Here is a 10,416-nt window from a genome sequence, read left to right as displayed (position 1 = left end):
ATTTCGTCCAAGCCCTGTGGCAGAAACCAGAGAGGCCTCCGTCATTACAGAGTTACCATCCAGGGAGTTTTCTGGTGGTCCAGGGGTTTGGACTCCACACTTTCACTGCCAGGGCCTGGGCTCAATTCCTAGTTGAGGAAGTAAAACCCCACAGGCTGCATGGTGGTGGTGAAGTTACTCAATCATGTCCGACTCCGCGACCACACGGACCGTAGGTAACCCACCGGGCTCCTCCATCCACGGGGTTTTCCAGACAAGAGTACTGGAGTGGGTCGCCATTCCCTTCTCATGAGATCTTCCCGACCCAGGGATCGAACCCAGGTCTCTTGCACTGCAGAAAGACTCTACCGTCTGTGCCACCAAGGAATCTTAAGCTGAATGGTAAAGTCAAAAAAAAAAAAAAATGAGTACAGAATTACAGTTCTAACTTTATGAAACTTAAGCTGTGGGTTTTTCAGGCAAATAATTTAAAAGATCATTTATTTCTTCTGAGGTTGTTTTTTTTTTTTTTTTTGCATGCAGTGAGAACAGAAAAGGAATTGATGTTTGTCTGGTGTATCTATTCCCATTTAAAGGGCTTCCTTCGTAGCTCAGCTGGTAAAGAATCCGCCTGCCATGCAGGAGACCCCGGTTTGACTCCTGGGTCTGGAAGATCCACTGGAGAAGGGACAGCCTACCCACTCCAGTATTCTTGGGCTTCCCTGGTGACTCAGATGGTAAAGAATCTGCCTACAATGCAGGAGACCTGGGTTTCCCATTTAAAAGAAAGATAGGGACTCCCCTGGTGGTCCAATGGTTGAGAATCCACCTTGCAATGCAGGGGATGTGGGTTTGAAATGTAAACAAATAAAAGATACTCATTGGCCCATTTTTTTGAATGAAGAAACGGAGCCTCGGGGACGTGCACTTACTGACTGAGCTCTCACCACGCACCAGGCATACAGTGGCACTAGGAACATGGCAGGCGTGATCCCCACCCTCTTGGAGATCATATCTGCTGGGAGACACATTACACAGATAATCTTACACAGAACTATTCAATAACCATTGTGATTAGATGGATAGGGCTTCAAAGGAAAAGTCCAAAGGGCTGAGAGAAAATATGTAACCAGGAGACCAAGGAAGCCTTCTCGGACATGACATGTAAGCCGAGACCTAAAAGGAATTAGCCCAGTAAAAGGCAAGTTGAGGAGCATTCCAGCCACCAAAATGGCACATGCAAAGGCCTGGAGGGGAGAAGGAGGGGCAAAATAGATGGTTTGCTGGAAGCCACACAGCCAGTAAGGGACAGGCCTAGGTCAGATCCCAAGATGAGTCAGCCCCAGGGCCTTTGCTAATGCCTCCCCAAGCATGAGGGCAGATTGCTGCTGAAGGAAAACAGCACAGGGGCTGCCTCCTTACTACTTCCTTGTCCAGAACATCAGATTTCAGAGAGAAACATGACAAACAGATTAATATCACTTCTACTACTAGAGACGCTTCTCAGGCGGCGCGGCGGTAAAGAATCCTGCAATCCAGGAAACGCAGGCTCAATCCCTGGATTGGGAAGTTCCCTTGGAGGAGGAAATGGCAACCACTCACAGTGTTCTTACCTAGAATATTCCATGGACTGAGGAGCCTGGCAGGCTACAGTCAATAGGGTTGCAAAGAATCAGACACGACTGAGCGACTGCACACACACACATTTTACTAGAGAAGGTTTGAGAAAATTAAGTCCTCGATGAAAACATCTCAGCCATCCATTTCAGTCCTGGTAAAAGCAAGGCAGGAAAAGTAAACGTTCAAGAGCAACTTGGCACCCAGTGAAATCATCCTTAGCTGTCGGTGACACCCCTGGTTACCGTGACCTTCACAGAATGGCTCTTCTAACTTACCTTGGATAATTCTCTACAAATCAGACCTTTTTTTTTTTCTAAAACTCCAGGGTTACAGGTGTCCAAGGACTCGTTGGTAATGTGAATTGAGAAAAAGTCAAGTTCATATTGCCCACCCCCAAGTTCCCTTCAGGCCAATGAACTGCTTTGAAATTCCACACGGTGGAAGGGAGGGGTCAGTCAGGGCCGTCCCACCCCTGAAGGGTTTGTTTCTTGGGTTGAGTTCTAACAGCAGCTTCCATCCTGGCTCAGATTCAAACTTCTGGCTCAAAGCAGGGTGCTTAATGAAGCCTCCACGTTCCCCAGGTGCCACTTGCTTCCCTAAAGGACCAGAATCACTTCTTGCTCATGCCATCTTCCAGAGTCTAGCAGAAGGCTCAGCCACAAGAAGTGTCTTCACCCCAGCCCTGCTTCTGGAAAGAAACAGCAAGCTTCCTGCTGACTCAGTAAGGTGGGGTTGGGGCCTGAAGGAGCAGACCAGAGGATGAAGATGGTGAGGAATCAGCTTCTATCAGTCCAGATGGGAAGAGCAGACAAACAAGAGCCCTGTTGGGGACCAGAAACACAACCTAAGGCTGGGTCAGTGGACAGGATCCTAGGTCTGCCAGCCAGAGAGTGCAAGGAGACCCCAGACTGATGGGCAAAGGAAAACATCCCCTGTCCTGACCTCTGAGGACCCCCTCCTGCAGGTGAGTGGAAAACGTATGCACAACTTGTCCTGAGCAGGGGTGGAGGGCACAGCAAAGTTAGAACCGCTCCAGGCTGAAATAACTACCACTTTAAGCGTAGGATTTAGATTCCCAGAATCACATGGTCTTTGGGGTTTGTTTTCTCCTCAGCTCTCAAGAAGACACTTGAAAGCAGAGAGATTAAGAAATTCCAGGGTTCCAAGTAGAGAAAATGGGCTTGACCTAAAGCAGGAGAGATCGCAGTTAGACGTGAAATAGGAATGGCTGACCCTCCGAGTGACAGCATCCTGGAATGAACTCCCGACGGCAGTTCTTCACCCCTGAGAGAGGAATGTAGAAAGACCTGCCCAGACTCGTGAGGCCCAGTCAGAGGGGCCCAGCTTTCCTGAGTCTGACGACCCCTCCTTCAGAGCCAAAGATTCCACAGTGGGTGTACTCATCATCTAATTGATGGTGGCATAGTGAGAAGCTATCATAAATGTTTTAATGCTTTTCCATGACTTTACATTTCATTCATCACAGAATCATCTGTAAAGGATCCACCTGCAGTGCAGGAGCCGCAGGAGATGCGGATTCAATCCCTGCATCAGGAAGATCCCCTGGAGGAGGAAATGGCAACCCATTCCAGTATTCTTGCCTGGAGATTTCCATGGACAGAGGAGCCAGGCAGCAGACAGTCCTTAGGGTCACAAAGAGTCAGACACGACTGAAGCAACTTAGCACGCACCATGAATGTTTTAATGCTCTTCCGTGACTTTGCATTTCATTCATCACAAACTTATCTATAAGCATTGAACAGTTTATCAAACAGTCCAGCACCAACGATGAAGTCTTCTGGCTTCCTTCCCTCCAAAAAGACAATGAACCAACCAAAAACTTGAGTTGAATCTCTTAACACATGAACTGACAGGATATACAGCCAGCACAGAATGGGGACCCTCTACAGATCAATCAGCCTGATGTCTGTAACAATCAAGGCCATAAAACAAAACCAGAAAACTCAGGTGGGGAATAAAGCAGCGGGCTCTGGACTAAGAAAAATTAAGAAATGTAGCAACTAAATATCGTCGGTAGAACTTCACTGGTGGAGTACAGTGGCTGAGTACTCCATGCTCCCAGTGCAGGGTGCCCTGATTTGGTCTCTGGTCAGAAAAACTAGATCCCACGTGTTGCAACTGAGACCCAGTGCAGCCAAGTAAATTACTTCCAAAACTAATAAGAAAAAAACAAACATCACAGGTAGATATTTGACCTTGTCTTGAGTCCTCACTAGACAAACCATCTGTAAAAAGACATTTTTGAAACTACTGGGGATCTTTGGTTAGGATGTGAGTGTTAATTTCATTAGGGAAGATAATAGCATGGTGATTATGTAAGAAAATGTCTGCGTTGTGTGTTTTCCACAGCGGTGCATTGGTACATGTTTAACAACCAACTCCCGGGTGTTGTGTGTTTTCCACAGCGGTGCATTGGTACATGTTTAACAACCAACTCCCGGGGGCAGGGGTGAAGGGAGCGCTGGTTTGTAGCGTCTGTCCATTTCCATGGTGTAAATACTCCCACCCCAGCTGATTTCAAGCAACCAGCTTGACATCATGGAATGGCAAGAAGAAGCCACACAATCAGCCAGCCCTCAGCAGCCAGGACCAGCTGGCTCCAACGCGCCACTGGTTTTAGAGATCTACGCTGAAGTTATGTGCAGCAGACACGACAAGATATCTGGACTATGTGTTGAAGTAATGCCCTAAAGAAAAAAGAGAAAACAGACCAAAAAAAGAGGGGAAATGAAGCAAATGGAACAAAACGTTAACAATGACTGCATCTGGGTGATGGATACATGGGAGTTTATTAAAGTACGACTTTCTCCTACTGTGAATATTTGAATATTATCAAAATAAAACGTTTAAAACTAAAGCATCATCTGATATAAGTGAGAGAGCTTTATTCCAATGCTTGTAGGTATGCACTGATTCCTGGACTCCTACCCTAACTCCACAGCCCCCAGGGGTCTGAAGATAAAGAATGGGAACCACAGGCATTGACCTCACACGCCTAAATCCATCTATCAATCCATCAACAGGTCATAACCAAGACGTCTCCATGGACCCTCGGCTAGGCTGAGGGTGGAAGGAGAGCCCCCAAAAGAGAAGAGCGACGTGGGGTCTGATTGGAAGTCCTGGGTTGTACCATCTGTTGACAGAGTGGGCAACTCATCCCAACTCTCTGAGCTCCAGTTTCCTCATTGGCAAAACAAGGGTAGGAATGGCCCGCGGTGAGAATTAAATTGCAGTTTGTAGGCCTGGCTCCTGACACACAGTAGGATGCTCGGGAAATCCTGGCTTCCTCCCCTCCCCCAGGGCTCTGCGGGGCTGCTGCAGGGACATGTGTGAGTCGTTCAAGATGTGTAGAGGTCACTTTCTGTGCCAGAGAATGTGGGTGCCCTGTTGCCAAATCTTCCCATTTTTCAAGAGAAGCTGGGGATCCCGCTTCTTATGTGAAATCTCCCAATCTTGAAATGTTGTCAACAAATTCATATATTTAAAAACATTGGGCGGGCCAAGCAAAACACACCTGCAGACCACTGGAGTGTGACTGCTGGTTAAACCATAGAACAAGTAAAGAGCTAACCTGCATTGACGCTGAGCCCTGTGTGTAGAAGAAGGCTTTACACACAGAATAGCACTGGTTCCTCACAGTCTCCCTTACGATCCCCACTGCACAGATGAGGAAACTGAGGCTCAGATTGGCCAAGAGGTCCGGCAGGGCTGGAAGCAAATGTAGGTCTTGAAAACTCGAAGTTCTGCTCTGCCCCCCTCTCCAGGTTCCCGGAAGTGTCTTTTGGGAACAAATGGCAGACCCAGAGAGAGGCAGGGCACTGCCCATGGCCACACAAACACACTGGGCTGGCAGAGACCCAGCAGGTTTCCTTTGGCCTTCTGGAACAGAACCCCAGACTGGACTGCCCTGGAGAAGGTGACTGTGAGATCCAGCCAGCCAAGCCTGAGATGGTGGCAGAGGAAAGGCGCCTTCTAATTTTATCTCCTTGAACAACGTATGGATAGGCTTAAGAATGTTCTAGACCACAAGCCTAAGCCCTCGGTTTCTCCATCTCAAAAATCCGGGAAGTTGGACAGGAGAGCCCGCTCACCAGCTGACCGTATGCTCTGTTACTCGGTGCGTCTAAGCCTGGGCTGGAAACGCAGCCAATCACATCGCTTTGGACTCATTTGCCACGAGCTGGTGATAATTTAGACACACAGTCTGTGATTCTCTCTGATTAAAAACCTGGCCATGTTTCCCATCCTTGGCGAATTTTCATTGTTATAGCAGTAAAGGAGAACTCACTCCAGAAAAAGGAGCCACTCCAGGAGAAAAGGGAACCCTCCTACATTCTTGGTGGGATCGTAAATTGGGGCAGCCACTATGGAAGACAGTATGGAGGTTCCTTTAAAAACTAAAACTAGAGCTACCATATGCTCCAGCAATCCCACTCCCGGGCATGTATCTGGAGAAAACTATAATTCGAAAAGATACTCCAATGTCCACAGCAACACTGTGTATAATAGCCAAGACATGGGGGCAGCCTAAATGCCCATCAATAGACAAGTGGATGAAGAGTGGCACATACATGCAGTGGCATACTGCTCGGCCGTAAAAAAGAATGAACTCACGCCATTTGCCGTAACGTGGATGGGCCTGGAGATTCTCACGCTAAAGCGAAGTCAGAGAGAGGAAGACAAATATCGTAAGAGATGACTCCATGTGGAATCTAAAATAAGCCACAAATGAACTTATTTACAAAATAGAAACAGACTCCCAGACACAGAAAACAAACTTACAGTCACCAAAGGGGAAAGAGGGTGGGGGTAGGATAAATTAGCAGTTTGGGTTTAGCAGATGCACACTGCTGCTGCTGCTGCTAAGTCACTTCAGTCGTGTCCGACTCTGTGCGACCCTATAGACGGCAGCCCACCAGGCTTCCCCATCCCTGGGATTCTCCAGGCAAGAGCACTGGAGTGGGTTGCCATTTCCTTCTCCAGATACACACTACTATATATAAAACAGAGAAACAACAAGGTCCTAACGTACAGCACAGGGAACTACACTCAATATCCTACAATAAACCGTAATCAGAAAAACATGAAAAAAGAACATGCATAATTACACATATCTGAGTCACTTTGCTGTGCAGCAGAAACTAACACAACATTTAAAATCAACTGTACTTCAATTAAAAGAAGAAAAGTGGACACTCCAAAAGTTAAGGAATTGTTTTCTTCAACCAAGGATCGAAACAACTAATGCTTGTTCAGATTCCGTTTGTGTGGGGCACTCAAAACAGTGGGCACAGAGAGGAGATATGGAGGGGGAGACCCCCACCTCAGTCCGGGGAGATTTCTAGTAACCGCCAGGAGGAGCCTAGAGAAACCCCATAACCTTCCTCTTCTGGGCCCGGATTCAATCTTACATGCAGAGGACTCTTGTCTACTAAACAGTGTAGTGGGTGACTCAGCACCCAGAACACCTGTGTCCAGACCTTGGCTGTGCTACTTACCTGCAGCATGAGTTTAAGCACGCCCTCTGTGCCTCGGTTTCTCAGCATGTAAAATGGGAGTAACACTAGTACCAACGCCAGAGGTTCGTGGATCTATCTCACAGCACGTTAGAGCAGCACCTGGTTTCACCGCCTCTAAACGGGAATAACAATAGCATCTATGTACTTCCTGGGCTGCCTTAGTGGTTCAGATGGTAAAGAATCCACCTGCAATGCAGGTGACCCAGGTTCGATCCCAGGGTCGAGAAGATTCCCCTGAAGAAGGGAATAGCCACCCACTCCAGTATTCTTGCCTGGAGAATTTCACGGACAGAGGAGCCTGGCGGGTTACAATCCATGGGGTCACAAAGAATCAGATACAACTCAACAACTAACACACACACACACACACACACACACTTCCCAAGGCCGTGGACAGGATGAAATAAGTTCATGTAAGCAAATCATCTGGACCCGTGGCTGGCACATAGAAAGTCATTCGCAACGCAGTTGCCATCCTTGTATGTGATTACAGGTGAAAAAGCTAAATGATTGAACTTTTGATTGACTCCTATTTGTATCTTCACAACTGAATCTTGAGAGCTGGAAGAGCATTTTCTCAAAGAGATTTTAGCATGAAGACTTTCCACTGACTCAGACCGGAGGACTCCTCCCCCGGCCTTATCACGACCGGGCGGGCCTTTCTGGCTGGGGCCTCAGTCCCCCCCTCCATCCTCCTGCCCTGCTCCTCTCTCCCCAGCTCACAGGACTCACACCCACCGCTTCGTGTGTGTCTCCCAGCAGCCCCAGAAGGTGGGTCGGGTAACACTGTCCCCACCTGATGGTGCAGTGGCCCCCCAGAGGTCAGGGCCATGTGCCATGGGACAGGAGCCCGAACACCAGAGCCCAGGCCCCGGGCAGCAGCGGCAGGCACCAAGGCTATGGCTCTGCTGTCCCAGGACCACCAATTCCCTTGGGCAAGTCACGCCTCAAACCCTCACGGCCTCATCTGCCAAAGGGAGAGAAAAGGCCTTCCCGGGTGTCTTGTGAGGACTGAACGCGTGACAACCCTGAAAGCAACACCTAGCACATGAGGGCTCAATACCTTAGCAAAATGAGAGACGCTGGTTTGCCTGGCATAGTCCTGCTTTATGCCTGACTCCCAGCAAATCTTCCAGTTGGAGACCCTGGTCACTCTCAAAAATATCTCGGTTTGGAAAAAACATTATTTGGCCACTCTAAAATAAGTGCCTGTAGCTGTTTAAATTATTATTATTATTACTATTATTGTTTTCCACCATACCACACTGAGACTCTAAGAATCAAATACGTTGACTCAGGACAGTTCAGTAATTCAGTATCTCGCTTGGGTGAACGTGAACCCTGCCCTAGGGGCCTCAAACTCTAGTCCTCCAGCTGAGCTCTCACAGCAGGGAGATGAGACCCTGGGGCCAAGGTGATGTGCCACCTGGAGCCTGTGCCCCCTGGAGATCACTCTGGGTGCCCAGGTGGCCCCAAGCCCAATACTAGGAGGACCTGGGAGGATCTCTTCTGCAGGTCCAACCTCAGAGGTCAGATGGCACCACTGACACGCCCAGCTCGGTGGTGGAGGGGTGGCGGGGGCAGCTCTTTGGATTGGGGCGGTGTGCGCCCAGCTGGCCTGTGCGGGCTGAGATGGCCACACACGTGTGCGCAGGGGCCCCTGCCCCACCACGCTCCAGTGAGGGCACTGAGGAGTCTAAGGAGTCTGCATTCAGAGCTGGCCTTCCAGGTTGCTATGAAAGTGTGCTTGTCAAGGTAGGAGAATAGAACATATTTTATTTCACATTTTGTTAGCTTGATTTATAACTTGCAAATATTTAGACATATGGTATGTGAGCCTCCATCTGCACTCTCCCTGGGCCCCACAAATCCCTGCCACCTCCTGCCCACTCTCAACGCCAAATGTTTACTGAGCCCCTCCTCCGCGCTGAGCCCAGGGGACTCCATGGGATGAAGGGCACGCTCCCGGCACCCTAATGTGACCATCTACGTGGGAGCACACCTGGCACTCCTAAACCAGTGAAGAGCACGGTGTGCGTGTGTTGCGGGGGGGGGGGGGGGGGGGGGAGAGGGCGTGAACCAACCCTAGTGAGGCAGGCAGCTTCCTGGCCCTCTCTGGGTCTCAGTGTCCCCATTTAGACAACAGATTTCAAAGGCCCTGGTACGCAGGCTGAAGCAGGGTGAGGAAGCGCACAATTAGATCAGGGACCTGGGCAGGGCGTGGCCTGGAGATCGCAGATAACTCTCTCGGTCACCAAGGTGTGGGACTGAGCACTTTGCCCCAGCAGGTCACAGACCGCAGTCCCTTTCACCTCCTCCATTCACTCCACAAACACTGCAGCCACCCACGCTGTGCCAGCTAGGGGCTGATCTGCCGGACCTGGGAGGATCAAACAGGCACACAGAAAACCGAAAGGGAAGCAAAAGACTGGCCAGTGTGCTAAAAAGAGCCCTTCTCTAATCTCCTCCATCCTTGCAACCCTCCACTCTCCCGTCCATTTCTCGGATGAGAAAACCGAGGACCGGAGAGGTAAGGGGCTAGGTCAACACCCTGCCGCTTAGGGCGCGGCCAGATCTTGCGGCCAGCCAGAAGCGAGGTTTCAGATTCCGGCAGTCTCCGGCCACTGTCCCAAGCTGCCCGAAGCATGGGGAGGCCCCGGCCAGCTCCCGGAAGGCTGGAGGGAGGTAAGGGCAGGGAGGGGCCCGGCCAGAGGACTCGCCGGCGGGAGGCAGGGAGGGGCCTGGCGGCGGGTGTGGAGGTGGTGGGGGGAGTCGCGCGGCACCCACCTCCCGGGTGCGCAGCCTGGGTGCTCGGCCCCGGGCGCCCGGAGCGCCAGCGGCTTAGGCGCGCGCGAGCGACAGCCGCGCTCGGGCCGGGGTCGGGCTCCCAAGTTCCCGCAGAGGGGTGCGGCGGTGGGCGGCGCTGCAGTGCCCGCAGCGGCGGGCTGGGGGAGCTGTGCCCGCCTGTCCCCCAGGCTCGGTCGGGGACCGGGCAGCCGGGGCGCCGCTCCCTCGCCCGGCCAAGCCAGGCGACGCGCAGCCAGGCGTGCCTGGAGCGGGCTCCGGCCCCAAGGACTCCCGGGCACCCGGCCGGGGAGGCCCCGGGAGAAGCCAGTCCCGCGGGCCAGGGCGTCCACGGGCGCCGCCGCTCCGGCCCGCCCCCGGGGGTTGGGGGGGGGGGTGTCCCGGGCCGCTGGGCCCGCCCAGGTAACCCCATCCTCGGCCCGCCCCCGGCCCGCCCCCCCGGCCGCCCGCCTCCGTCGCCGCCGCCGCTGCC

This window comes from Moschus berezovskii, chromosome 2 (genome assembly GCF_049115385.1).
Source record: "Moschus berezovskii isolate FMDL1 chromosome 2, NW_MosBer_1.0, whole genome shotgun sequence".
In the NCBI taxonomy this organism is placed as follows: Eukaryota; Metazoa; Chordata; class Mammalia; order Artiodactyla; family Moschidae; genus Moschus; species Moschus berezovskii.
Note: the sequence above shows the minus strand (reverse complement) of the source record.